Genomic DNA, 25,914 nt, shown 5'->3' on the forward strand with positions numbered 1-25,914 from the left:
ACAAAGGCACTGGGTTGTCAGTCGTCACCCTCTGGGCTCCTTGTCGAAACAAGACTCCTGGATTACCTGGCCCTTGTGTGCCTGTGACATGGGCCACCTTCTGAGGGATAAGCAGGCACTTTTATAATGTAGAATCACCCCCTCAAAAAATCATAATAGATTTTCTGCTCTTGTGTTTCACCCCAGGGAGTCAGGTCCCACTAAGGAGCACCCGTTTAAAGGAATATTTGGATGTAGTCATGTCAAAAGGTTTTGTGGGGGATAAACTGAGATGAATTTTCCACCAAAAAGGAAAAAGAAACAACCACAGAATTCTGATAATTGGTTGTGAGTGTATTGCGTTCTAAAGGGTTACAGCTAAAACTAAAGGAAAGCATATCACCAGAGTAGGCAAAAAACCCAAATGGCTACAATCTTACTAACAAGTTGTTCTAGTAAGAACTAATCAGCCTACTTTCCTTTCACTCTTTCTACAACTAGACTAAACTTGGTTCAAATCGAGGTCGACAAGTTAGATCTCTTGCACATCAAATGTTCATGTGTCTGCCATCTTGGATCAGGGCAGATGATATCATTCCAAACTACACCATTGAGGTGACCCTGTGTGTCACTCACTACACTACAGATTTTTAGTTCAAATTGGTAAGACAGTCCTCAAGTTAGTGCACTTGCACCTCAAAAGTTCACACATCCACTATCTTGGATCAGGGTGGATGACATCACAAACTACACCATTGGGGCATCCCTACATATCCACACAGCTGTAGCAAATTTGGTTCAAATTGGTTAGACTGTCCACAAGTTAGTGCACTTGCGCCTCAAAAGTTTACATGTGAGCCATCTTGAACTGGGTTGAATAACATCATCACAAGCTATGCCATTGACTTGCCCCTGTGTGTCACTCACTGCAACTGTACCAATTTGGTTTAAATGGGTTAGACAGTCCACAAATTAGCTGGCTTGAGCCTCAGACATTCACGTGACCACCATTTTGGATTTGGGTGGATGACATCATCACAAACTACTCCATTGAAGTGCTCCTATGTATCCCTACAGCTGTATCAAATTTGGTTCAAATTGATTATTTATTTATTTGGTTTATATACTGTCCTTCCAAAAATGGCTCAGGGCAGTTTACATAAGCGGTTAAGTCCACTTGCACCTCAAAGGTTTATGTGTCTGCCAGCTTGAATTGGGTGGATGACATCATCACAAACTATGCCATCGAGGTGTCCCTATGTGTCCCTACCGCTGCAGCAATTTTTGTTCAAATTGGTTAAGCGGTTCACAAGTTAGCCCACTTGAACCTCAAAAATTTACGTCTGCCATCTTGAATCGGTGTGGATGACATCATCACAAAACTAAGCCATTGAGGTGTCCCTATGTGTCCCTACAACTGTACCCAATTTGGTTCATATTGGTCTAGGCATTGCGAAATTGATAGGGGGAACACACACACGGACACACACACATATGGACACACACACACGGACACACACACACAGAGAGAATGCTGTGCGATTTCATAAGCCTACTGGAAAGTAGGTTAAAAAAATCACCAAGTATCACCGGTTGCTTTTGCCCCCACCTGCTTTATATCCTGAATGGATGACATGCCATTTTGAAAAATCTGGCACACATGAAGTCCACCTTGGCAGGATATGTGTGATGTTCTTCAAGCTATGGGTCAACCCCCTGATTTTTTATTTCTTTCTTTTTAAAAAAATAGCTAAAATTGTGAAATCTGACTTTTTTCAAGGCAGCACTTTACAAAAAGTTCTGAATCCAAACCCCCATCTTGGACAATCATTCCACTCCCATGTGGAGAGAGAGAAAAGGACATGCCCTACCACACAACGCACTTCGGTGTCCCTAGGAGATACCATGGGGAACAATAGGGTGTTTTGCATTGCAATGCATTTTGCCACCCTGCCTTGAAAAACACTGCAGAAACACAGTAAAAGTGAATCTGTCCCTCCAGGGGCATATCTAGGGTAGGGCAGGCAGGGCACGTGCCCCGGGCACAACTTGAAGGGGGGGCACCATTCTATAAAATTTTAAAAAAATTAAAAATGGTCACCGAAAACAAAATGGCCACTGCACATGCTCAAATGGCCTCTGTTTTTAGCAGCCATTAAAAAACCCCAACATTTTAAACAATGGCCACGACACATGCTCAAATGGTCCCTGCAAGGCCCTAGAGGCCAGCGCAGGGAGGGGGAATCTTTGCAGACCCCCCCCCCAGCCTTTAGGAAGCACCCCGAAGGGGCTACAGTTAAAAATAAAAATAATATAATATAATTCACTGTACACATATTTAGTTTGGAACTATGTACAGAGAATCAGGGCTTGTGAATACTGAGCTGAAGCTTATGAGCTAGGATTGTATTCATTTGCTCTTACTTTGCATCTTGTGATAAGTGAGTTAAATGTGTTGTCTTAATAATATGGCTATTAATGGTGAGTTTCTCTTTGAATCAGTGTGAAATCCTTAATATTAAGGCCCACTGGGAGTTTCTTGCTCTCTTTCTCTCATTTTAACGGTCTTTCTGAAAGACTAGAATATATTCCAAGCAGTGACACAGTTTACTCTGCATATCCTTTAATTATTTTCAGAGTAGCTGGGAAAAGCCAAATTTTCCATTTATTTTTAAAACTTACGTAATAGTGATCCTATAATGCATAGTAGAGAATTAGACAGGCACTTCTGTTAAGTTTTCCAAGTACACCTCCACATAGTATTTGGGTATTTCATGAGCCCCAGCATACTGAAATTTGTAGTTTTCCAGCATTTTTTTCATTTTCCAGGGGGAAACATCCGTGGAAACTCACCCCCCACACACATCACCTCGGACAACTCCCCCGGGAGGGGATAAGTGTAAAAAGAATTACATTTTTAAAAAACTTCATGGACCCCCACAGGGTGGGTGAGTTTCAGTCCGGTGGCGGAGCGAACGGGGGTAGTTCAGTTCGACTTCAAACACATTCAACATTGAACCTGTTTGTACATCCCTACCTAAAATATATTTTCAACTTTGCCAACATGAAGTCCATGCTTTACTGTTTTCTGCTGTTCTCTTCCTTCAAAGGAAGCTGTGAGTTTCAGTTCTTCTAGATGTTATATTTCCAAAATATGTGGGTATTGCCACTTCTTACTTCCTATCCCAGGAGCCCTTGGTGTATATTTAAACCATCTCATTTATAAGCTGATCCAAATATGCATGAAACCGTTTAAATTTCATATTTAGATTCTACAAACTGCAAATCCTTGAAGCACTTTCAGTATGTCCCCCTCTCCATCTGTTTGTTTACCATCTAGCCTGATGAAAATCTCTAGACTGTGCAAAACTAAAAAAAACCTCAGTTTATCACATTTATCAAAAAAGATGCACCCAGGCCAGGGAGCTCTTGTCCTCAACTCCTGAAAAGACCAACAGCCTGAGATAACGTTTTATTAATCTGTTATTTGCTTCTTTTAATATTGTAAACCGCTTTGGGTGCCTTTGTCAAGGCAGAAAGGCGGTATGAAAATGTAGTAAAATAATTAATAGACAGACAGACAGACGTAGTGGCACTTCGTGTGGTTCTAGTAAAAGTATCCCACTGCTTTTGAGTGTGGATTTTTATTTTAATAGACCAGCATGGCTACCTACAAATGTATGTTTCACAATAGTAAAGCACGGACACTAGATGGCAGCATAAGATCATTTGAGATAGTCCAATGCAGGTTTCATACAAATACAAGTACATCATTCACCAGGATCCAAAAAGAGAAATACACAGTCCAAGGCATATACTTTATTTCAATCACTAGATGGAGACTGCTGAATGTTGTGATTGCCATTACATGTTCATTTCACTGAAACATTAGATAGATAAATAGATAGATAGATAGATAGATAGATAGATAGATAGATAGATAGATAGATAGATAGATAGATAGAATGGATCCCTGTCCCCAAAGGGCTCACAATCTAAAAAGCAACATCAGATAGACCCCAGCAACAGTAACTGGAGGTACTGTGCTGGGGGTGGATGGGGCCAGTTACTCTCCCCCTGCTAAATAAAGAGAATCACCACGGTAAAAGGTGCCTCTTTGCCAAGTTAGCAAGTTATATAACAGTGCCCAATCCCACCTCCCTCAAGCGGTCCAGAAGGATACCATGGTAGATGGTATCAAAAGCCGCAGATAGATCCAAAAGGATCAGCAGAGTCACACTCCCTCTGTCGTTAGCCAGTTGGAGAACATCCAACAGGCCGACCATGGCAGTCTCAACCCCATAGTCCACACGGAAGCCAGTTTGAAATGGGTCTAGATAATCTGTGTCTAGAGGCCACCACCCGTTCAATCACCTTGCCCAACTATGGAAATTTGGAAACAGGTCTGTAATTAGTTAACTCTGAGGGATCCAATGTGGGTTTCTTCCAAAGTGGTCTAATAATAGCCTCCTTAAGACAAGGAAGCATCCTGCCTCCCTCAGAGAATCATTTATAATATTTACCAGACACTCTCTGATAATATAACTACCAGATCAGATAAGCCGTTGGACAAGGATCAAGAGAACAGGTTGTAGGATGCACAGTCCGAAGCAGTTTGTCCACTTCCTCAGGAGTCACAAACCAAAAATGATCCAATCTAATCCCATAATAGGAGTTGCTAGACACCCCTACAGCAGACTGCAGTAGCAGTGGAATCCAGCTCGGCCTGAATCTGAGAGATTTTATCTGCAAAAAAGCCTTTTAAGCGCTGCACCCTCGAAAACTGGAAGAGAACAAAAGCCGGTCCAATTTGGAGTAAGTAGGTCCTCCACAGGAAGTTGCATTCCTCCTCCCATCTTTAGTTGTCCACAGGGAAAACTCCAAATAAGCCCCCTTAATGAAAAGCAGAGTAACATCTCTGTTGCTTAATTATCCAATTAAGCGGGGTGGCCCTATCCACCCCCAGCACAGTACCTCCATTGACTGTTGCTGGTATCTATCTTATGTTTCTTTGTAGATTGTGAGCCCTTTGGGGACAGGTTTCCATCTTATTTATTTGTTATGTATCTGTGTAAACCACTCTGAGCCATTTTAGAAATCGAATAAATAATAATAAATAATAAATAATTAGGGGGCTTCTTTGAAGATCTGCACCCTGGAAAGCAAGGGAGGGAGCAAAAGCCCATACTTATGTGGGAACCTTGTAGTAAGACGGTAGCTCTAATGCAGAAGAAAAGTTAACACAGAAACAGCTGCTAGAGCTGGTATGTGTCTTATTAATATTCCTGACACTGTGAATGAAAGTATTGTTCAAAGGAATGTTTGCTAAACTTGTTTGCAGGTCAGTTTGGTGACAGGCCTGAAATGTGGGGAAGTTTATGACTTCTGAGTAAATATACATTGGATTTGACTCCCCCCCCCTCCTTTTGAATATAGATTGTGTAATGTTGCATTTAAAGTCTCTCTCGTTATCTAGGTAATGGTATTCCTGGGATGATGAACCCAATAACTTTGGAATTCCTTCCTTTGGGAACATCTTTCTGGGACCTGGCTGAAGATGGTTTCCTTAGCTACCAGCTCACTCTTATGAAGTGTATATTTCCTGGACTTAACTACCTCATTAGCCCTTTGTTCTCTCCTTGACCCACATATAATTTCTGCATCCAGCCTGCAACTTCTGTCTATGCAAGAAAGAACACTATGTGCATAGCTGGAAGCCCTCAGCCTTTGTTTCCTGCCTTTGCCTTGACATTTCCCTGTTGCCCACATTTACATACTCTTGTGCTGCCCTTCACCCTGCTTGTGGTATTGGCTGCACAGAACCTCTCTCAATGACAAGCCTCAGTCATTGCAGTTGAAGAGGTAGCTTGTTTCTTTGGAACAGGCTGTGTGGTCTGTGCTCAGATGTTTTCTGTGTGAGTAGTGCAGTGTGGTTAATGGTCTTTCAGGGTGATAATAGTTGTGCCACACCAGCATCAGAGGCTTCTGTACATGCAACAATCCATAGCATTGCTAATAAAACTGAATTCAGTGAGATCTCTAGGTATATAATTTCTAGGAAAGGATGTTGACTTTCCATTTTAAATTTATGATCAAATGGAAACAATGTAGTACAAAGATATTGCTGCAATAGTGTTGGGCCTGTGGAATCCTCTCTAATAAAAGCCTTGGTGTCCATCCATGGACACCAAGGCGTGTGTCCGTGCCTCTCTGGGCTGTGTCCGTGTGTCCGTGCCTCCCTGGGCTGTTCTGGGCATGCGCAGAGCGCATGCCCAGAACAGACCAAGGGAGACACGACCGCCAGCACCAGGCAGCCATGTTGGTTGCTTCGCCTGGCCAGAAGCGGCCACCGTGAAGCCGGGGAAGAGGTGGCGGGAGAAATTGGCCGAGGCGGCGGCAGAGCCGCCGCCTCAGCCAGAGGAGACGGAGACCGGGCCAGGGAGATGGAGACCGAGACCGGGGGCAGAGCGGAGGCCGTAAAAAACATGTAAAAAATTGCTGCCGCTGCCGCGGCCGCCACAACCACTGCCCACCCTCCCTCCTTCCCAACTGCCGAGTCCTCCTTACCCCAGCCCACGTCAGTCGGGCGATGAAAGTCCTTAATTTGAGAGGGAGAGAGGAGCTCGCAAACAGAGCTCCTCTCTTTGCAAAGGCTCTGCCTGAACTGGCACTATGGACACAAAGGACGCAATAGGCGTCCTTTGAGCCCAAAGCGCCAGATCGGGAAGAGGCTTTGCAGAGGGAAGAGCTCTGCTTGCGAGCTCCTCTCTCCCTCTCAAATTAAGGGCTTTCATCGCCCAGCATGGCGGCGGCGGCATTTACATGGGCCGATTTGGCCCTTAATCATGTGGGGGGGGGTCGCAGAGGAGGAATCAGCCAGCTGGGAGGGCAGGCGTGCGTTTTGGCCGTTAATCAGGTGGGGGGTAAAAAATCAGGTGGCGTGTCTGAGAGAGCAGCCGCGAAGGCTCCCCAGTGACTCCCCTCCTTCCCCCGCCCCCTCCCTCCCTTACCCCCCACCCTCGGAGGCAGGCGGGTGAGCATTTCCTTTTGCTTTTCTTTATTCTTTTGCTTGATCAAGAGAGAACTCAACGGCTACTTGGAGTGAAACTTTAGGGCAGGTAAAGACGGAGGAGAGCGTTGCTGGTGTCTTCTGCGCTCCCTGCTGCTCAAGTGAGGGGGGGGGGAAATTGATGAAAGCAAAGTCTCCAGTCTCTGGGGCCTTTCCCTAACAGCCCCACAGAAGGAGACACGTCCATGGAGGATAGCGGGTGTCACTGGCCACTCACCAGGATAGCTGCCGATTCCCATCAGGACCAGAGGGGGCATGCCCCCCAACACCCAGCGCTGGTGGGGAACACCAAGGGGAATGTGTGGTTTCCTTCTTTCCCCCACTGCGGGCTTCCCCGGTTCCCCAGTTGGCCACTATCCCGCTATCGGGATCACAGAATGGGGGAGGAGGCTTTACGCTTTGCTTTTGCCATGGTCCTGATTCAGACTTCTCCCCCCCCAACCTACAGCTGTTTAATGCTGCTAAAAGATAGCAACCCCATAATGTATGCCAACAAACATAGTTTATATTATCAAGCTACCAATTAGCATGTTTTCTTCATCAAGGAGGAAGGCAGAGAGAGAGAGAGAGAGAGAGAGGGAGAGAGGGAGAGAGAAATGAAGGAGTGAGTGAGGGAGACAGGACAATAGAAAGATGGAAAGAAGGAAGGAGAGAGAAGGGAGGGAAAAGGACAAAAGAAAGAAGGAGGGAGGGAGGGAGGGAAAGAAAGAAAGAGAGAAGTAAGGAAGGAAGGAAGGAGAAAGAAAAAGGAGAAAGGAGTGAGGGAGAAGGATAAAAGAAAGACGGAAGGGAGGGAGGAGCAGCCAGCCCCAAAGAGCAAGCCCGTTAAAGGAAGATAAGAGGAAAAGAGAAAGAAACAGAAAGAAGGGAGTGAGAAGAGGTGGAAGAAAGGAAGGAATGGAGAGAGAGGGAGAGAAGAGGAAGGAATGAAAGAGAGAGAGAAAGAAAAAAGGAAGGAAAGGAGAGCGAGAGGGAGGGAGAAGGAAGGAATGGAGAGAGAGAGAAGAAAGGAAGGAAAGAGGGAAAGAAAAAGAAAAAAGAAAGAAGGGAAGGAGAAGAGGGGGAAGAAAGGAAGGAAAGGAAAGAGAGGGAGAGGGAGAGAAGAGGAAGGAATGAAAGAGAGAGAGAGAAAAGGGGGGGAAGAAGGAAGGAAAGGAGGGCGAGAGAGAGGGAGAAGGAAGAAACGGGGGGGAAGGTACTAGCGCCCGTTATTTTAACAGGCTTAAAAATACTAGTCATTAATAAAGCTGCTGACTCATAAAAGTAGTTTCAGCTCTCAGGTATTTAGTATCTATTAATCAGATTTAAGTTAAACACAGAAATTAAGTTAAACACAGAAATGTTTTGGCCATTGGCCGTAAATAAAGTATCCATCACAGAAATTAAGTATATGTCACATATACATGGTATATTATGGATTTAAATGTTTAAAGCACAAAAGAATGAGAACCAAATATGTGTTTTCTGTTTTCAAAATAAACAGCTAGAAGAAAACTGTTTACAGTTTAATAGCATCTCTTCTGCATTCAATTTCCCCCAAGCTGGAAAGCCTGCGAACAGGATAATTGACAGCCTTATATAGGTGTAAATGATGGCAACTATGGAAACTTTGCTCTGACATTGGAAAGGATGATCCTACCTTGCTTGCCCATGTTCAATATGTTACAGTGACAGTGGTTGACATTCAGAGCAAGGAAGCACCAGTGCAGTGCGAGAACAGCCTAACAGAACTTCCCAACTAAAGTGCACTGGTGTATTAGGGAAGCAGCAACTGTTTATGCCCCCCCTTCCCCAGGAAGCCCACTGTGCCTCCTGAAAATATGTCCCCAAGGACTGCACAGTCCTAGGAGACATATTTTCAGGTGGCACAAATAGAGCTTCCTGGAGAAGCGGAGGCCAACAAAAATTAGTTTGGAAGTTCTGCTAGGCTGTTCTCTTGCTGCACTGGTGCTTTCTTGCTCTGAATGCCAACCACTGTCACTGCAACATATTCAATAGGGAACACAGGCTGTTCAGTGTCAGAGCAACATTTTCCCTGCTCTGGATGTCAGCCAGTGAAAGAAACTTCCTCTACAATTTTGAATCAATATTATCGAAAACATTCTAGGCAATTAATCATAAAATATCCCACAATGCACTTCTTCAGTAATTCCAAGCAGGAGACCAACAACAATTGCTCATATTCAATTTGCAAGGCCGATAAGAATGAAAACAGGTAAGATTTTATTTGTGAATATAGCAAAGAACAAGGCCAATAAGTTTACTTTTGGCCATTATGGTTGGGGATGATGGGTGTTCTAGTTCAGCAATATTTGGGCACCTATGTTTGAGAACTCCAGCACTTCAGGGACCCACCACATTAGAAAGTTAGAAATTAGACATTAGAAATTGCTGGCAAGCAGCCAGCAATGTTCTACTCTTCTATATTTCAGGTCCCTATCTCCTTTTTCATAATGCTCACATCAACCAGTGACATCTGCTGGCTATCTAAGCAATTGCTCTAAGACATAGTAAAGATACAATGGGGAAGGGGGAATCATGACACATCAAACCAACAACTGTCATCACCAACACAGGATCTCGGGTGTTAAAAGCACACCTCACAGACTCTGTTGTGCATGATTACAAATTAAATGCAAATGCCCAAAATCTGCAAAATTCAAGCACCTCTGACATTACTGCCTACATTTATTTAATCAGCACATTGCCCTCACATCATCATGAATACAGAAAGAGCTGTACAATGAGGATTCTGCAGGGCAGAGTCAGGCTAGGAGCAAGGAGAAGCCACTATTGCTGATGGCCCCTTACTATAAGGTAGACCAACCAAGGACACAGATTGTCTGAAAAGTACTCAGACATACTCCTTGCCTATCATTTCTGACAGGCAAGTTTATAAATAAAGAATTTGTTTGCTCCTGTGTTCCAAAGTGGGATCTAAAGAAGAGAGATGGACATGGAGTATAGATGACATTGATTCTACTCTTAGAAAACCTAACATATTACTGTTTCATAATAATACTATTAGAAGAGTCCTGATTCCAAAAATGTAAGAAGTAGATATACTGCAGGCATTTAAACAGCCTGGTGACAGACATCTCGTGCGTGAGACAGCTCTCAAAGCTGGATCTTTGCATTACAGGGAAGACTATACATCTTTTAAATGATGGGAGCGGCGGGGGGAATACCCACATAAAGAGGATAGTCAACATCATTCTGGAGACCACAATACTGTCTGCATGAAGCACAATTTCAAAAGAGCTTTGAAAGAACAACTAACTTTGTTGTTAGTGCACCATGTCTATGCTCTGTACAGCTCTCCCAGCAAACTTTGCCCTCTAGTTGTAGTTGAACTACAATTCCCATTATTCCCAACCACAATTTTATTGCAGTTCAACAACTGGAAGGCAAAGTTTGCCCACCCCTGCCACTCAGTGCAGGTGTAATATTTGTTGGGGGTTGTAATTTTTAATCCTGAATAATTAGCAGAGCACTAAAGAAGCTACCCACTCGTTACAGAGTAGAATGCAGAGTTTAGTTGTTGCAGCTATTTCGATAAGACACATAGAGATTCTTGTAGAAATAAATACTAAGTCTTTATTGGTGAAGTACACTTTGGATAGGAAAGACCTAACCCTAATCTATAGAATTAGGAGTGAGAAAAATGTTTCCATCTGCTCTCTAAGAGGAAAGAAAGGGAATCTGATTCTCACAAGAAATACCTGAGGAGTCCAATCAGGGGTCACAGAGTAGAGACAGGTAGAACAGCTAGGGAGACCCTTACTCACTATCTCTACTCCCAGTGACCCTAGTGATCATTAGGATAGTTGGTGCAAAAGGTTTATGAACCAGAATTCCATCTTCAACAGATGGAGAGGAGAGCTGGTCTTGTGGTAGCAAACATGACTTGTCCCCTTAGCTAAGCAGGGTCTCCCCTGGTTGCATACGAATGGGAGACTTTATATGTGAGCACTGTAAGATATTCCCTTAGGGGATGGAGCTGTTCTGTAAAGAGCAGAAGGTTCCAAGTTCCCTCCTTGGCATCTCCAAGATAGGGCTCAGAGAGATTCCTGCCTGCAATCTTGAAGAAGCTGCTTCCAGTCTGTGTAGACAATACTGAGCTAGATGGACCTATGGTCTGACTCAGTATATGGCAGCTTCCTATGTCCCTAAGAAGAGTCTCATTTTCCTAACAGATTTCCTAACCTTTTCAGATGGACCATCTGGATGCATCTGTCCTGGGTGATGAGCAAACTCATCCTCTAGTGACAGTTACATCCAGTGATCCTGTCTCACTTCCTGTGTGGGGGAGATTATTTTCCCTGAACTTGTTACAAGCTCTGTGTTTTAGTGCTGCCAGAGTTAAATATTCTGTGCCATCAAACCAGATGTAGCTGCTTGATACCATGCGGAGGTCAACCCTTCCAGGGCTCCTTGTGCACACCTCCTGCCATGGCCCATCCCAGCCATTTCTGGAGCGGAATGGGGCTCTCCACATACCACATGAATCCCATTATCTGTGGGGGTTCCGTTGTGGGGGTGGCACAGATAACGAAACTGCAGATAACAGGGCATTAGGGCAATAGGAATTGGGGGGTTAGGTTCTCTAGCCTGTGAAAAACGACAAAAAAAGATCAAAAAGAACGTGGGGAGAAGATAGGGATGCCCTGCCATACTCTGTGTCCAAGCTGTCCAGCAATACCCTGCAAATGCTGAAATTTAAACACACACACACACACACACACACACACACACACACACACACACACACACATCCATGAATAATTGAGGTGGGTTTTCTTTTTGTTATTTTACAAACATGAGCCAGAAAATGGCTCCATTACTTAAAATGGCAGATAGAAATAACCTCGAGGTCATTTCTACCCACCTCCAACACACAGACATGCAATTCTTAACCCTTTTGGTTGCCAGTTTTTCACGCATATACCAGGGTCAGGTGGCAATTACCCAACCGCAGATACGTGAAACCACGGGTGCTGGCTCCATGATTAATTAAGTTTGCCTTGTATATGTGGAGATGACCAAACTGCGAGTGGTATCAAAGCAATAGGCCCACTTCAGTGCTACTAATACCCCTGCTAACTGGGCAAAGAGGCACCTTTTACCGTGGTGATTCTCTTTATTTAGAAGGGGGAGAGTAACCAGCCCTATCCACCCCCACCACGGTACCACCAGTGACTGTTGCTGGTGTCTAGCTTATGTTTCTTTTTAGAATGTGAGCCCTTTGGGGACAGGGTTCTATCTTATTTGTTTGTTATTTCTCTGTGTAAACCGCCCTGAGCCATTTTTGGAAGGGCAGTATAGAAATAAAATTATTATTATTATTATTATTTCTTGTTTACACAGTCAGACAGGTGTTATTGACTGGTTTGTTTTATCCAGACATCGAGTCCTTCCCAAGGACATGGGATGGCTGAATTTTATTATCAATGTTGTTGCTGTTATTATAGATATTGTTGCAAAATATAGGCTGTTCCCAGTAAAGTTTGTAATTGGCTGATGGTGATTTCTGTGGCCCCTATGGGGTTGAGGTGCTCTTCAAGGTCTTTTAGAATTGTACCTAGGGCAACAATTACCACTGGGATTATTTTGGTCTTCTTTTGCCACAGCCTTTCAATTTCAATTTGTAGATCTTTGTATTTGGTGATTTTTTCTATTTCTTTTTCTTCCATTCTGCTATCCCCTGGTATTGCTATGTCGATTATTTTAACTTGTTTTTCTTTCTTCTCAACTACAGTTATATCTGGTGTATTGTGTGGCAGATATTTGTCTGTTTGTAGTCGGAAGTCCCATAATATTTTTACATCTTCATTTTCTTCAACTTTTTCAATTTTATGGTCCCACCAATTCTTGGCTACAGGTAGCTTGTATTTTTTGCAGATGTTCCAGTGTATCATCCCTGCTACCTTGTCATGCCTTTGTTTGTAGTCAGTCTGTGCGATCTTTTTACAACAGCTGATTAGGTGGTCCACTGTTTCATCTGCTTCTTTACAAAGGCGGCACTTGCTGTTTGTTGTGGATTTTTTGACTTTTGCTCTTAATGCATTTGTTCTTAGTGCCTGTTCTTGTGCAGCCAGTATGAAACCCTCAGTTTCTTTCTTCAAGTTGCCATTCTTAAGCCATTGCCAGGTCTTGGTGATGTCTGATTTTCCACTTATATTGTGCAAATATTGACCATGCAGGGGCTTATTTTTCCATTTTCCTGCTTGGTTCTTGACTTGTTCTTTCTTGTAGGCCTGCTTTCTTTCATTGGTGTTGAATAGTTTCTCGTTATTGACCATTTTAAGTGCATCTTCTTCACTGTCCTTGATATATTCTTCAAGGCCTCTTTTCTCCTCCTCTACTGTTTGATGGACTTGCAGCATTCCTCTTCCACCTATGCTGCGAGGGAGGTATAGCCTATCTACATCACTGTGGGGGTGCAGAGCATGATTGATGGTCATTATTTTCCTGGTCTTGCGATTTAACGTCTCTAGCTCTGCCTGGGTCCAGTCTATTATTCCTGCAGTGTATCTGATAACAGGTATAGCCCAGGTGTTTATGGCTTGTATAGTGTTCCCGCCATTGAGTTTGGACTTGAGGATTTTTTTAACTCTCCTGATGTATTCACTTCCAATTTTTCTTTTAACTTCAGTGTGTGTGATGTTATCAGCCTGGAGAATGCCCAAGTATTTGTAACATTCTTTCTCTTCCAGGTTCTTGATCTTGCTTCCATTGGGCAGTTCTATTCCTTCTGTTTTTGTTATTTTTCCTCTTTTCATTATTAATGCAGCACACTTGTCTAGTCCAAACTCCATTGCTATATCATTGCTTTTTTAATAAATATCTGAATGTTTTTGCTGACACCAGTTGTTTCTAAACATTTTAGTATCCATGTGTGAGGCAATGAATCCAAGGCTTTCTTGTAGTCAATCCATGCAACACTTAGATTTGTTTTTCTTTCTTGCAATTTTCTAAAATCATTTTGTCAATCAGCAGCTGGTCTTTTGTGCCTCTGGTGTTCAGACAATTTCCTTTCTGTTCAACTGGAAGCTGTTTGCTAGTTAATAAGTTTTGCATCACTTCATCTGCTATTATTCCAGTTAATAATTTGAACATAGTTGGCAGGCAGGTTATCGGTCTATAATTACTTGGAACGGCACCTTTTGCTGGGTCTTTCATGATGAGATGAGTTTTCCCAGTTGTTAGCCATTGTTCAATAACACCTCCTTGCAAAATGTGATTGAACTGTTTTGATAGTTGTTTATGAAGGCTTGTTAGGTGTTTAAGCCAAAAGCCATGCAGTTCATCGTCACCTGGTGCAGTCCAATTTTTAATTTTCATTGCTTGTTCACTTATTAATTCTGGTGTTATTATTAGATCTTGGATTTGTTGGTTACATTTTCCGACCTCTTTCACCCAGCCTGCTTTTTTATTATAATCTATTGGATTGTCCCATAATTTCCCCCAGAATTGCATTGTTTCTTCTTGATTTGGTGTTTCTATGTTTCTTGCAGTTTCTCCTTCTATGCTTTGGTAGAAACGTCTCTGATTCGACTGGAATTGGAGATTCTGCCTGTGTTGTGTAATTCTGGCTTTGTATCTGCTAATCTTCTTTGACACTGCTGTTATTTGCTGCTTTTTTCCAGGACCTCTAATTTTCCTTGAATCTAGGTGGTATTTTTGGATCAGATACTGTTTGGTGTTTTCATTCTTCAGCTTCTTGACTTTCATATCTTTCAGTTTACTAGCATCTGATCTAAGCCTGGAGATTTTATTTTCTAATCTAATCTTCCATTTAGGTGATATACTACTTTCTTTTTTTACATGTCCACTGATCTTATATCCAAGCTCTTGTGTTGTTATTGTTGCTGCACTGAACATTAGTTGGTTTGTTTCTTGCAAATTATTGGTTGTTATTTCTGTAAGTGCAACATTGACCTCTTTTAATGCCTGAGCAAGTTGTTTTTTGGCAACTGTTTTTTGAACTGGAAGTCGAACCCTGGTGGTTGTTTGGTTCATGTGCTCAGTTATTTTTTGCTTTAGTTGTTGTTGCTTTTCTGTTAAACGGCATTTGGGTTTTTGAGGTTGAGGCAAAGGGGAGTTTGCCTGGTTTTGATTTTGAAACAGTTTAGCAACAGTGGCATCCACTGTTTCCAACACCTCCTCCACCTGCACCTGAGCAACTTCTTCAGTTGGTAGTAATTCTTCTTGCATATCTTGAGCCTGTGTTGCTCTTTGCAGTTCTTCCAGATCAATTTCTGTGAATACTTTATTTCTTATTATGAATCTTCTCTGGTCTGCTAGCCTTTGTTCTGTTATTTCTGTAATGTTTAATTATTAAATATTTTATTTTTAATATAAAAATGAAATAATTATTTTATTTTATTTTATTATTAATTATTATTACTAAAGCACAGGCCTAGTAAGCACAGTAGCAGTGGTAGAAGGAGCACCAGAATGCTGGAGAAAGGTTTTAGCATCATACCATGCCAGGCTCTGCTAAGAGATGAGTACTTTATTCTTGCATTCTTTTAATCTGTTGTAAGCCACCTTGGAAATCAGTTGATTAAAGGATTAGTATGTGGTGCCTCAGGGAAATGCTTGACTAACATGCAGAAGATTTATGGTTTGTTTTCCTGCTGGTACTATATCGGGCAGCAGCGATATAGGAAGATGCTGAAAGGCATCATCTCATACTGCGCAGGAGGAGGCAGTGGTAAACCCCTCCTGTATTCTACTAAAGACAACCACAGGGTTCTGTGGGTGCCAGGAGTCGAAATCAATTTGACAGCACACTTTACCTTTACCTGATGCAGCAGCCCGGGACCAGAAGGTACCTTTTAAAAAAATGGTTAAGAAATATCATGGTCCCTATGGCACCATGATGGTCTGGGCCTTGGATCCTTTGGCGGCATAACAATGTTAAAATAACTATGTTATTTTATGTTACTATAACTGCTTTGAATATCCATTCAATATTACAATCACAGCAATATTCTCATTCAAACATTCACCTTTTCATGGACCTGCTCTATATATAATCCTAAACATATGTACTCAAAAGTAATGTAAGTAGAGCTTACTCTAGACCTGAGTGACTGTTCATAATATATGAACTGGCTGTGATGTGTGTGAATATCAATTCATGGATGTGATCTACTTGCATGAGCAGTGAATTATAAAGAACATTACTAACCAAAGAAAGGATGGCTGTGAAATCTTCTGTGACGAGAGATTTCAACATCCTCATTGTCTTCCATAAGTAAGTTTCTCTGGTGTTAGACTGCTCACATGAGTAGACTACTCACATAAGCATATTGCTTTTTTATTATAGTTTTAAACTTGTGTTTGTAAACCACTCTGGTTGTTGGAGAAGAATATCAATATTTTAAAATTCGATATTCTTATCAAAGGCAATTTACTCTATGAATTAAATCCAACATCCTCTATGCACCTTAGATGGGTTGGCTATCAGGTAGGCTGAATGAGAAAAGCTTATCGGAGCCAGTGAATCTTACTGTTCATAGATGTAAACTCTGATTCTGACATTCGAATGTCATATTTTACTATTGGTTTTAAATTTATGTGAACTGCTTTGAGCCTATTCTTGTTGAAAGGAAATGTATACATATTGGCCAACATCCTCACTAATGGTTTTGTGTGCAAAGCACCTTGCAGGGTTTAGTAATCCAGAGTCCAGCTGTGTAAACCAGGGAAGGATAATTTGTGTCATTCTCTCCTTCCCCTAGAAACACTCTCTAACACTTATAAATATGTCCCTGAGGGCTACACAACCATCAAGGACATATTTTCATATGTTAGAGAGCTTCCAGGAGAAGGAGATTGGGGAAAACTTCCCAACACCCCTTTTCCCATTTTCACCCAGTGGGCTCTGGATTACTGAAACACTTTGCACACAGTGCCTCTGCACTATTAGTGAGGATGTCAGCCATTGTAAGTACATAACTGACAGGTAACCAAGATCTTGGGGAACTGGGTTAGTAGTACAGTACACTATAATATTGATATTAATATTTATATACCACTTTTCAAAGTTCTTAAATGTTCATACATAGTAAGAAGAATTAGAAGATAGTTCCTTGTCCAAGGGGCTCCCTTGTTTTGTTTTGCCAATAAGAAACCCAAGGAAATGACCAGCAACAGCCACTGACATCTCATAGCCAACAGCCATCTCAGTGGTACTGAGATGGACACTCTGCTGAATAGGGATAATTGCTATTCCCTTACTAAATATATATTTATTATTAAATATAAGAGAGCCACCACTTTAATGTGTGCCTCTTTAACCAATTATCCATAGTTCAGTAGACCAGGAATTTGAAGTCTGAGGATAGAAAATAAACTGAGGGAGGGAAGACACAACAGGGTTGGGTAGTGAAAGATGACAATAGTATGACAGTATAGCTGAAGAAAGTGGGACTGACAAGATAGGAAGAAAATGCCAGATAGGATTGTCCATTGGTGGGGTGGGGGGGAACCTCACTTCCTCCTGTGCCTTTACCAGATGTTTGATGTGTGAACATCAATAAGTGAAGCTTTTAATGACATGGAGTGAAATATTATCACTTGCTAATTGCTGTAGAAAATTTACACGTTTTAGTTAAGGATCCTATTGGGGGCAGGATCACAGATGGCACTGGGGGTCAAGCACACATCCAGACAAATAGTTTGCCCACTGCTGTTCCTTCCTGGGCCCCTATGATATATTTGAAGGAAAGACACTTTTCACATATTCAGATTGCTTTTCTTTATCTATCTATTTTATATATATATATATATATATATATATATATATATATATATATGAATATGTGTGTTTTTCACAGACATGCATGTGCCATGGACCCACTTCCACTTATATTTCAGATGGGGGCATTACCCTATTTTTGTTTGTTTGTTTCTGAAATATGTGGGACAACGTTATCTCCCTCCTCAGAAATACACTTTGCCCATTCTCTGCCCCCACCTCCAGTATTATTTTCCTGGTGCCATCATTGGGAGGCCTGGAAATGCTGGGTCTTGAAGGAAACATCACAACTTCAAATTAGTGTTGCCTCATTCCCCCCCACCCCAATGCCTTTTATTACACTTCTATACCACCCTATCCAAGGGCTCTGGGCTGTGCACAACAATTTACATTTATAAAACAAATGTAATAGAAGGCTATGCATCAGAGCACATTCAGAATGCCTTTTCATGGCTAACTGCAGTTTAGCCTACACATGTATAATGGAGAAGCACAGATTAGGTTCAAGTGTAGATTGCATGACATGGCTCTGAAGAGGACTGCATCCCACCACTTTTTTTAAAAATTACTTGCCTATCTGCAATGAGATGATTACATACAAATGGAACACAACCACTTCCAGGTTTGTCCTCTCATCTCTCTTCTAGTTAGTCTGCCAAAAAAGAGAGCTGTTCATCTTTGTCAGCTTTTCCTTGTCACAGGAAAGCTCTCCACAGAAGAGAACTACCCATCCTGCAGCATAATGCCTGGACTCAGAAGGATTGAGTTCTAGAATAACTGCTTGAATAAAAGACAAGTAGCTGAGAACATGCAGAGCATTTTGTCCTTATCATGCTCAACAGTGAGAAAAATGCACATTCTCAGAATTGTACTTTTCTTATGACAGCAGTTATTCCAAAACTCAGCCATTCCTCATCAAATTACTATTTCAGAAGAGAATTTCAGGGCATGTGGCATGACTCACCAGCAGGAAAGCCTGACCACTACCCCACACACACCTTTCCCCCCCAATGGAGCCCCATCTTCCTTGCTAGCATTTTATGCAACTGAAACACAGTTTATTTCTTGCCACACAACATTTCTGTATTACATTTATATCACACTGTTCTTCCATGATGGGACTCAAGACAATATACATGGGGGCTCCCAAGTGGTCCTTCACCCAGGCACTGGCAAGACCCAGACCTGCTTAGCTTCAGCAAGATTACTGTATCGAGTGCCCTCAAAACACAGCACTGGTCCACTCCACTTACAGGATTACCAATCCTACAGGATTGGCCTAGAGTCCCCAAGAATCACCATCATTCTTCAAGTCCCTTTAAAGACAATCCTGGAAATGTTATGGCTTGGTGTTATGAAAAAAGATATATAGGGGAAGACCACCAGGAATAACTTCAGTCAAAGCTGACAACCCTACCCCCTCACTTGCCTTTCACTACCACACAATTTACTTCTTCACAACTTTCCTTTTTTAAATCTTGTATTACCTGCAAGCATTGCATAGAACAAACACTCCAAAATAAACTCTCTCAGCAGTCTCTGGAACAGGAGAGTTACTCTAGCATCAGGCAGCTGCTTCTGCTATGCATGTAGGATTGAGCAAGCTATCTCTACCTGGAAGGATTAGTTTAGTCTCCTTCCATTCACACAGCTGCCTTTACAAAACAATTTAAGGACCATGGTAGAATTGAGTGACTACTCTGTTAGACTCACTTTCCTCATACTGAGACAGAGATAATTTAGATTTTATAATTCTTTTGCCCTTCAATTTGAGGGGAGGGGAAGTCTTTGAAGAGCAGCATGGTATAAAGAAAGGTGAAGCTTTTCCTAACAGACAGACATAACAGCTTTATCTGCTTAATTTTATGTCAGATGATGATAAAAGGAGGAACAGTAAGGCTAGGGGGGAAAACATCAGAACTCCACAGGCAAGGTAGTTTTGGAAACGAGAGGATCATGTGCCAGAAAGTTAAAGGAGCACAGAATGTTCATGAATGCTGTACCTTTAAAAGATGGCAGTGAGGGAACATTCAGCCAGGTGCAACTATTCCCAGCAATCTGGTATGAGAAAAGCCACACCTGGTGTAATTCTCACCCTTCTGCAACTCTTTCAAGTAGAGGGGCCCTCTCAGGTCTGGACTTGGAAACTCAAGAAGGCAATGAGGTGGGGAATCAATGTTATAAGCTGAGATTTATGTAGCAAAGCCCACTGCAGGGGAAAGAAAGCCAGGCAAATTCTGGGCCAGAATTGCTGTGGGCACTTCAGACAAACTCTTAGAGGTGTAAAAGGCCAACATGCCGGGCAGTAATTCCAGCATTCACTTTGTTTCACTCCTGCTATGGTGGCAGCAGCTCTGCTCTGAAAGGCACAACTGCCATCAATGTTGAAGTAGTTGGATGAGGAGGAAACTTAGCCTGACCTTGAGCCATCTCCCTTCCTCTTACTGGGCTGAAGTTCACAACTGTGGCTTCAGGCTTCTAGTTTTGATTGACAGAGGAAGCACCAAATTATTAACAGCATCAATAATCCAGCCTCAGTCTAGAGAATCTAAAACCCAGGTCTAGGCCCCTTAGCAACAAGCCTCCAGCTGTCTCCTATGAGCCTAACTTGACACTACAAGGAATGAATGGCTTCTGTCAGCTAACATCTCTCTCTGGTAAACAGACCTAGTGAAAGAAATGTATGAGGGTTGTACATGTTCAGCATCTTCCCATTCCCACTCAGATTCATTGACTAAGGAAAGTGGGAAACACACAGCACAATGATATGTCACATATTTCTGTTATTAGACATTGTTCTTGTGGTGTAGGATCCTCAGGCTGCCAGACTTGCTGTCTCCAGGCTCCCTTCTCATGAAAGAACACAACATATTGACAGACACTCCCGATGGTTCAGATAAAACTTGGTCAGTTTCTTTCTAAGTAATTCATTATATATATAGAGAGAGAGATAATTCATGGTTCTCCGTGTTCTTGCACTAGTATACATCCTGGAATACAAGAGAGCTGCCAAAATCACATATTAAAATTATACCTCTCTCTACCCTATTTCATCAGCAGAAGCCAAATTTCAATTTTGATTCAAACTGGTTCAAAAGTACTGACACCAAACCCTTCAAAGCAGAGTACACATTATGAAATAATGTAGAAAGCATGCTCTGTTCTAAAGGTCAAGTAGTCTTAACCTAATTCAAATGCCCTTAAGTAGAACATTTGGGTGGGGGTAGAATTCAGGAAACAAAGTAGGGCCAAGCTACATGTTGTGTTAAATGCATAGTTTGGTCCTGTGTATGTGTGGGGTTTAAAAAAAATGTAGATAACAACTTCAGGCAGGGAGCAACCAGGAAGCTTCCCTCAGAAGCATGATTTTTCCTGGGACCATGGTGGGGAAGGTTAAAGGTTCCGAGTAAGTTATGGTCCCAATTCTGATCCATTGCAGCCTTCAGCTATTTTTGTTTCTTTGTTTGTTTAGCACAGCCAAACTATGCATTAAAGTATATCAAATAGCAAGGAAGATTTTGCACCGGAACTGGTGCAATTCTCAACTCTTAACTTGAAGGTGGAAGAAATTCTTCCACAAACTCCAGTTGGCATATATTGCAAATGCTCTGAACAAAGTTCAGTTGCATTTAGTAAATAATGATTTCTTAAAGATGTTTTTAAATTGGTGTTTATATTTGTATTTCGGTTTTGTTTTTAATGATTTCTGTTTTTTAATTGTAAACCGCCCTGAGCCAGCTCAGAAGGGCGGTATAATAATCGAATGAATGAATAAATGGATGGATGAATAAATAAAGCTATTTTTATAGCTTAAAATGTCAGGTCTTAAATATGCAATAGGCATATTTGACAAACTGCTATTAATCCAGATACCACACTAGATTACTGCAGAGATGTGGGCTATTTGTTTATTTAAAATATTTATACCCTGCCCCAGTGGCAGCCATTGCTCCATTAATGCTTAATTAGGACTTTGTTAACCAAAATATGTTATTTGGTATTGGATTGCCATACACTTTTCCACAACTAAAGTGAAAGGGCCTCAGTGTGAACTCTTTTCTAAAAGTGGTTCCAGATGTTATGCTGTCATGTGGGAACCAGATGCCCAAGTGACTTGTGTGCATTTTCATGTGATTCCTAGAGGGTATTCTATTTTCTGTATGAATTAGCTCAGATGAAGGGCTGACTTGTGTATCCTGCAGGGCTGGGCAATCAAGCTCTTTTGACATTGCACAAGAGGTACAAAAAGTTGATGTACAGGTCATCGTTGTTTTCCTAACTTTGGTGTTGTCTCTAAAACCTCTACAATATATGTATATATCTTCTCTCCTAGGTATCCCTTTCTGAATTCCAGTGGGACTATCCTGGAGAATATTAGAGATCTGCTTCTGAAAGCTATCCATGCTCAGACTCCAGCTGTTGATTGTGTAAGGTGGACAACTTTCCCCCCCTGACAGATCTGCTTTGCCTTCAATAGCTATTTGAAATACAGACATTTAGCAAGTAAAGTGTTTTTCATCTTTGCTTAGAAAACTTTCACCTGCTGAATTTCCACCTTTAGCAGGCAATCAAGCTGTGCTTCTTCTGTTGCAAATGTCTACAGTGATGGGCAGGGCACGTAGGAAGGGGAGATGGGGGCCTGTATTCACCCCTCTCCCAGGCAGCCTTGTGGAGTGAGGGTGATGATGAAGAAAATAGGGAGGGGTAGAGCTGGTGGGTTCTCAGGAGCTGCAGGCCCTGGGTTCTTTGAACCCATCCTCTCAATTATAGCTCCACCCATGGTGATGGGGCTTCTTCCTGCCATCTTTCTTTAGGAAACTGTCTCAATCTGAATCAGACCATTGGGCAACCTTCCACAGTACTGTCTATGTTATCTAGTTATCTTTAATTTTCTGCTAGGGTTGCCCATTTTTCTTACTGATCTTTGACCAGCAGTCAGACTTGAAGAAAATAAATGAAACTATTTTTCTGGGTATGAAGTCAAAGGTTGCAAAGGTATAGGAACAAAATGAATGAATAAATGAATTTTTATTTATGGTCTTTGACCAAAGATGGAACAAAATGAAAATGTGACTACTTTATCCACTACTAACTTATTGCAAAGCAGTAAAAGACAAACCTCCCTTTCTACAGTTATAGAATAAAATGCTGCTATTTTCTGCAGATTGAACTATTTAGGAGATCCTTGCAGAAAGGAAAATATTCCTGAAAGGCTTGTATGTGTTTTGGAGAAGATAGCACTTATAAGGAGGTAATAACTAAATGCAATAGACCTAGTTGAAACTAATAATTAGCATTATAGAGGGGAAAATCCCACCAGATAACATCGTGTGAGCCTAACCAGTGAGGCAAACTTTTTAACCCTACTACATGTATATAGAATTACAACTCAAGTCATTTCAGCATAGAAGATGTAAAAAATTATTGGAGCCTACTTTGTTAAATTTGAAATCATGTATATTTCATGCTTACCAAGTCTGTAGGCTGATTGTGTCAAAATGTGGGTTTAGAAGCTATTTAGATTTCTAACATTTAATCCTGCCAAACTGATGTCCTTATACCTAAGTACATGATGATTAAAACCTGACAATTGTTTATTATTCTAGTCTTATATTATAATTATATTATATTATTATAAATTGTTTAAACAAGTGGTTTCAGGTTTTGAAAATGATCAGTATTTCCATTATGTGTTTTTATCCCACTGATTACTTAGCAATAATAATGACATAATTTTATTTTTAAAAAGTAGAAAGGGAATCTCATTCTCTTCCCCACCCACTTTACAGTTCTCTTCGAAGACATTCTCCTTCTGCTTTATGTTATCTGTGAAACTCCCATGTTTTTCCTGGGCAGCTCAAGCATTCAGTATTTAGCAAAGGAGAAGTTGATGTTGTTTTGGTTACTTTCCCTAATGGTTTTCTATACCCTGGAGGTAAAGTTGCTTTGCTCAGATTTGGCTCGTCTCCAGGAAATTCTAGGTCACCTGCAACAGGTGTAAGCAACAAAATACCCAGGCCCTTTCCTGTTCCAAAAGTGTGGGGAAAGTATCAATAGAACCTAATATAGTTTTGGTGAGAAAGAAGATGTGGATTTTACTTGCTTCCACCTGTGTGTCTAGAAGCAAATATATATGTAAAACTCCAAGAAAAATGTAAGTTTTTGCTTTATGCTTCTTAGCTGTTTTTTCTGCATTTTTGCATGTTTATTCTAATTCTGTAGCAATTGGAGAATTACAGTTGTTGCAGAGCATTGATTTGTATGTGTATATGTATTGGCCATACAGTATAGTCTTCTTTCAGAATATTGCTAACTAAAGGAAAACTAGTCATGACTGGAGATGGCCAATCTCATGTTCTGTTTGGCTGCTTACCTAAGGACAAGGTTTATTTAAATTCAGTGGTACTTGCTTTTGAATAGACATAGATAGGATGGGGCTGTTAAGAATTCTACGGAATTATACTTTATGACAATATATATATAATTTTTTTTAAATCCCTTGAAAGCAGATGCACTTAATATTGTTCTTTGAACTTTAAAATGTGACAAAATCTGCTTATGATCCACTTAAATCTTGATAATATTTACTTGAAAGTAAGTTAATTGCAGTGATACTTACTGCCAAGGAACTACATTTAAGATTTTAGCAAATCACAGGGCAAATCACAGGCACAATTACTCTTGTTTATAATGGGATAGTGGTATTGAAATCATATCTGATAATGTAAAAATGTCAGCTGCCAGTTGACTTTGTCACATATTTCATAAACTGCAATATGTTGCTCTATTTGCATGCAACATATAACAAATATTCCTATGGAATACCTAGACCTATATTTTAACTAATAAAAGATGGACAAAACATGAACAAACTAGTTTTAATAAACCTGAGAAAATGACTAGTGGGAGTTACAGGGTAAGCTTGTGGATCAGCTCTTTGTTATATGTTCTGTTATGCATTGGCTGGCTGATGCTAGGAAATATTATATTTGCATGTGTTCACATAATTAGAGCATGTAAATAGACATGCCCTTGTGGTGTTTCTCATTAATCCATTCCCCAATCCAGGCCAGGTCTTGAGCAGTGTTTTTGGATTAGTTACAGTTTAGTCCAGTCCCAGATTGGGTACAGAGCAGATAAAAAGCTAGCAGGAGAACCGGAAAGCAGACTGTGTTGCTTTGTTGCGCTGAAAACTCAAAATACTTTCTTCATTACATTCTTAATATAGTTTAGATGCACTGCCTGATCTTTGTGTGTTACAACCCTTCATTCTCTGGAGGGCATAGGAAGGTTGGAGTGGGCCCGGGGACGAGATTTTAAAATGGGCCCCTTGCTGCCTTCCTCTCTTTCTCCTGGCCCCATGTCTTTGCTGCGGAAGAACATTAAAGATATGTGTAATATTAACAGAGGACAGGATCAGATTAACAGAAGACAGGAGTCAACAGTTACAAGGTGTAAATAACAGCAGAACCAAATAATGCAACAGTATCAATCAGAGGCGTATCTAGGGAAAATAGCGCCTAGGGCAAACACTGAAATTGCGCCCCCTGTCCAAGCATCTGACACCCATCTTTGAGATAACTTTACCATAATATCAGCTCAAAAATACAAGTCAGGCTCGTTAATCTTTTAATATTTCAAAAACTATTTTAGCAGTGGACTTAGCCAGACCAAAAAATGCTGGAAAACTACAAATTTCAGTATGCTGGGGCTGATGAAATACCCAAATAATATGTGGAGGTGTACTTGGGAAACTAAACAGAAGTGCCTGTCTAATTCTCTACTATGTATTGTAGCATCGCCATTACATAAGTTTTAAAAATAAATGGAGAATTTGACTTTTCCCACATACTCTGTAAATAATTAAAGGATATGCAAAGTAAACTGTGTCACTGCTTGGAATATATTCTAGTCTTTCAGAAAGACAGTAAAAATGAGAGAAAGAGAGCAAGAAACTCCCAGTGGGCCTTAATATTAAGGATTTCACACTGATTCAAAGACAAATTCACCATTAATAGCCATATTAGCAAGACATCACATTTAACTCACTTATCACAAGAAGCAAAGTAAGAACAAATGAATACAATCCTAGCTC

At 41.2% G+C, this 25,914-nt stretch overlaps 1 protein-coding gene and 1 long non-coding RNA gene across 3 annotated transcripts in view; one reads left to right on the forward strand and one right to left on the reverse strand.

Annotated features, from left to right (window-relative positions):
• Window positions 1-19,548, reverse strand: part of LOC128346966 (uncharacterized) — a 32,283-nt gene extending 12,735 nt beyond the window's left edge. Inside the window, exon 1 of the long non-coding RNA XR_008317322.1 lies at window positions 19,307-19,548. This is a non-coding gene — a long non-coding RNA (uncharacterized LOC128346966). The remainder of the gene's footprint in view (window positions 1-19,306) is intronic.
• A 315-nt stretch (window positions 19,549-19,863) lies between these two features.
• FMN2 (formin 2) overlaps window positions 19,864-25,914 on the forward strand; it is a 293,915-nt gene continuing 287,864 nt past the window's right edge. The window contains exons 1-2 of one of the 2 annotated variants that reach the window (XM_053300841.1): window positions 19,864-19,983; window positions 22,153-22,246. The gene's annotated coding sequence lies outside the window, so the exon portion shown is untranslated. Of the gene's footprint in view, window positions 19,984-22,152; window positions 22,247-23,859; window positions 23,974-25,914 lie in introns of those variants that run through there. The other variant, XM_053300851.1, reaches the window with a different exon arrangement.

The sequence above is a fragment of the Hemicordylus capensis genome, chromosome 1 (genome assembly GCF_027244095.1).
Source record: "Hemicordylus capensis ecotype Gifberg chromosome 1, rHemCap1.1.pri, whole genome shotgun sequence".
NCBI classification, from domain to species: Eukaryota; Metazoa; Chordata; class Lepidosauria; order Squamata; family Cordylidae; genus Hemicordylus; species Hemicordylus capensis.